Raw genomic sequence first — 4,842 nt, 5'->3', positions numbered from 1 at the left:
GAACCCCTTTCTGTTAACATAGGGCACCCCCTGATGGCTCAGTGAGCACGGGTGACACATGCGTGGCATGTATTACCCCTGAGTATCCCGGCAATGGCGAAGAATCCTGCTACCCGGGCATCTTGCTGAGCCTGGTCCATGTCAAAGATGATGTAGTCTTCCGCCCGAGCATACAGGGCATTAGTGACCTGCTGTGGGCTGTGGCCTGTCAGATACTACACAGGTCCCCATTCGAGCCGTGGAATGATCCTGTGGCATAAAGGTTCAGGGCTGCAGTGACCTGGAGTATGTGTCCTCCTCCTCCTCGTGGTGCCAAGTCCCCGAGGATATGGTACAGGTGACGCACCGTCTCCTTGTTGAGGTGGAGACTCTTGCAGCATGCGCTGTCCTCAGTTTGTTCAAAGGACCAGTAACGCCTGTACACTTTGGGCCGTCACGGGACTCCCCCTTTGGGTCCCTCCCTGGGGGTCCCTCCCTGGCTTGATGGGCGGCCGGGTCCTCAGGGTGTGGGGCTGGTTCCGGCACATGGGCCGCTGCCTCGAGCACCTGCAGACGCTGCTGCTGCCGCCGCCTTCTCCGGCGTCTGGCCGCATCTCGTAGCACCAGCACCACTAGGGAAACATCTGCTCCAACATCCCTGCCATAGCATTCAAAATTTGTCAGACATTGGGAGAGGGTTTTAAACCGACGAACAGCGTCGATCCCAACCTGGGACCCTCCATTCCCCATGGCACTCACCCACCCTCTGGCCGTGGACATGTCCCCCAGAGTTGTGTCCTACCCCTGGGTATTCGGATGTTGGCTGTTGCGTGTGTGGTGTTGCCTCTGCAGTGTTCAGGTACACTGTCCAGGCATCGCGGTCTGATTGTGATGCTCAGCAATGACTCCCATGTCCCGCCCACCCAGGGGAATCCACTTGGGTTGTGTGAAGTGCTCACCTAACCATGATAGCTAATTCCCTAGAAGCTAAAACTTCAGCTGCACAGCCAGAGGGCTCAGCAGTCGGTGGGAATTAAGGGTGGTTGTTGGGGCAGATGATGTGGAGATGCCGGCGTTGGACTGGGGTGAGCACAGTAAGAAGTCTTACAACACCAGGTGAAAGTCCAACAGGTTTGTTTCAAACACGAGCTTTCGGAGCACGGCTCCTTCTTCAGGTGAAGATGGGCAGGGACAAGGGTTGCTGTTTATTGGACTCAACTTTGGGTATTATTAATTAAAGGGCTTGATTTAACGGAAATGAGAAAGTGTCCCGTGTCGGATACATTTAGCCGGGTATTTCCTGGCACTGGCAGCCCCGCCAAGGCCGCACTTAGTCCTATTTCCTGAACTCACGATCTCTGCTCCTTGCACGAAGAGATCGAGGGGGCATTTTTAAATGGCGCCCCATCTCTCGATTCCCTCAACACAGACCCCGGACCGCCCCAAAGCCTCAAGTCACCAATTAGGGAGTCATCGAGCCTCCGGCACCCCACCTCATACGGGCAGGGTACCCACAGGCCCGATTCCCGGCATGGGAAAAATGCCATCTGGGCACCTTGGTACTGGCATCCTGGCAGTGCCCCTGTCAGCCTGTCAGTGCCACCTGGGCACTTTGGCATTGTTAGGGTGGCACCCAGGTGACACAGCCAGAGTGCTCATGTGTCACTGCCAGGGTGGCAGATTGGCAGTGCCAGGATTCTCGGGTAGAATCATGGTTGCCAGGGTACCACCCTATCCAGAGCACAACTATGCACGGGCCCCCGATAGCCTGGTAACCCGATAACCTAAGTGTTGGTACACCTGGTCCACGTGTGTGGAACACAGTGCCAAATGGTGCCAGCTCAGGGTCTCTGCAGTGAGGCCGTTAGGTCCTGGGAACTGGGTAGGTCCTGCCTAGTGTTATGGGCCAGGGTTTAGAAAACTCCATAGTATATTATGGAGTTCACCTGACCTACAACTGTTTATTGATTTTGGCTACGATAACTATAAGAGCCTGCCTTTCAGCTGTTATTCAACAGACTTCTTTGGTGCATTTAATCAAAAAAACGAGCTTTATTCTAAGAACTTAGTTAACATTTGTATAAACACACACAGCAAGAACTTTTATCAATTACAAACATGCCACCCCTAAGTCCCTCGTCACCATATTCTGACTAGGGGCTTAGGGGCAGCACGGTAGCACAGTGGCTCAGTGTGACTCTGTCCTGAAGTGCAGCCCATCGAATAGACAATAAATTGACTGGATCACAGCTTCATACAGCATGAAGGGGACCATTCAACCCATCAAACATTTGAATGAATAAATAGGAAGGAAAACATTTTTTATATTCATCACAGGGTGTGGACAGCACTCGCAAGGCCAGAGTTTATTGCCCATTCCTAATTACCCTTTAGAAGGTGGTGGTGAGCCGCTGTCTTGAACCGCTGCAGTCTCTATGGTGTAGGTACATCCACAGTGCTGTTAGGGAGCGTGTTCCAGGATTCTGACTCAGCGGCAGTGAAGGAACAGCCGATATATTTCCAGGTCAGGATGGTGAGTGACTTGGAGGGGAACCTCCAGGTGGTGGTGTTATAAGAACATAAGAACATAAGAACTAGGAGCAGGAGTAGGCCATCTTGCCCCTCGAGCCTGCTCCGCCATTCAATTAGATCATGGCTGATCTTTTGTGGACTCAGCTCCACTTTCCGGCCCGAACACCATAACCCTTAATCCCTTTATTCTTCAAAAAACTATCGATCTTTACCTTAAAAACATGTAATGAAGGAGCCTCAACTGCTTCACTGGGCAAGGAATTCCATAGATTCACAACCCTTTGGGTGAAGAAGTTCCTCCTAAACCCAGTCCTAAATCTACTTCCCCTTATTTTGAGGCTATGTCCCCTAGTTCTGCTGTCACCCGCCAGTAGAAACAACCTGCCCGCATCTATCCTATCTACTCCCTTCACAATTTTAAATGTTTCTATAAGATCCCCCCTCATCCTTCTAAATTCCAACGAGTACAGTCCCAGTCTACTCAACCTCTCCTCATAATCCAACCCCTTCAGCTCTGGGATTAACCTAGTGAATCTCCTCTGCACACCCTCCAGCGCCAGTACGTCCTTTCTCAAGTAAGGAGACCAAAACTGAACACAATACTCCAGGTGTGGCCGCACTAACACCTTATACAATTGCAACATAACCTCCCTAGTCTTAAACTCCATCCCTCTAGCAATGAAGGACAAAATTCCATTTGCCTTCTTAATCACCTGTTGCACTTGTAAACCAACCTTCTGTGACTCATGCACTAGCACACCCAAGTCTCTCTGAACAGCGGCATGCTTTAATATTTTATCGTTTAAATAATAATCCCGTTTGCTGTTATTCCTACCAAAATGGATAACCTCACATTTGTCAACATTGTATTCCATCTGCCAGACCCGAGCCCATTCAATTAACCTATCCAAATCCCTCTGCAGACTTCCAGTATCCTCTGCACTTTTTGCTTTACCACTCATCTTAGTGTCATCTGCAAACTTGGACACATTGCCCTTGGTCTCCAACTCCAAATCATCTATGTAAATTGTGAACAATTGTGGGCCCAACACGGATCCCTGAGGGACACCACTAGCTACTGATTGCCAACCAGAGAAACACCCATTTATCCCAACTCTTTGCTTTCTATTAATTAACCAATCCTCTATCCATGCTACTACTTTACCCTTAATGCCATGCATCTTTATCTTGTGCAGCAACCTTTTGTGTGGCACCTTGTCAAAGGCTTTCTGGAAATCCAGATATACCACATCCATCGGCTCCCCGTTATCTACTGCACTGGTAATGTCCTCAAAAAATTCCACTAAATTAGTTAGGCATGACCTGCCTTTTACGAACCCATGCTGCGTCTGCCCAATGGGACAATTTCTATCCAGATGCCTCGCAATTTCTTCCTTGATGATAGATTCCAGCATCTTCCCTACTACCGAAGTTAAGCTCACTGGCCTATAATTTCCTGCTTTCTGCCTACCTCCTTTTTTAAACAGTGGCGTCACGTTTGCTAATTTCCAATCCACCGGGACCACCCCAGAGTCTAGTGAATTTCGGTAAATTATCACTAGTGCATCTGCAATTTCCCTAGCCATCTCTTTTAGCACTCTGGGATGCATTCCATCAGGGCCAGGAGACTTGTCTACCTTTAGCCCCATTAGCTTGCCCATCACTCCCTCCTTAGTGATAACAATCCTCTCAAGGTCCTCACCTGTCATAGCCTCATTTCTATCAGTCGTTTTGCATGTTATTGTGTCTTCCACTGTGAAGACCGACACAAAAAACCTGTTCAGTTCCTCAGCCATTTCCTCATCTCCCATTATTAAAACTCCCTTCTCATTCTCTAAAGGACCAATATTTACCTTAGCCACTCTTTTTTGTCTTATATATTTGTAAAAACTTTTACTGTCTGTTTTTATATTCTGAGCAAGTTTACTCTCATACTCTATCTTACTCTTCTTTATAGCTTTTTTAGTAGCTTTCTGTTGCCCCCTAAAGATTTCCCAGTCCTCTAATCTCCCAGCAATCTTTGCCACTTTAAATGCTTTTTCCTTCAATTTGATACTCTCCCTTATTTCCTTAGATATCCACGGTCGATTTTCCCTCTTTCTTCCGTCCTTCCTTTTTGTTGGTATAAACCTTTACTGAGCACTGTGAAAAATCGCTTGGAAGGTTCTCCACTGTTCCTCAACTGTTCCACCATAAAGTCTTAGCTCCCAGTCTACCTTAGCTTGTTCCCAGGTATCTGCTGCCCTTGTCCTTCTAGATGGACATGGGTTTGTAAATTAACGTTTCAGTCAAGGTGAAAGTTTGGGGGATGATGTCTGTTAAAACTGAAGA

The sequence above is a fragment of the Scyliorhinus canicula genome, chromosome 2, assembly GCF_902713615.1.
Source record: "Scyliorhinus canicula chromosome 2, sScyCan1.1, whole genome shotgun sequence".
Lineage (NCBI taxonomy): Eukaryota > Metazoa > Chordata > Chondrichthyes > Carcharhiniformes > Scyliorhinidae > Scyliorhinus > Scyliorhinus canicula.
This window is presented reverse-complemented; position numbering follows the sequence as displayed.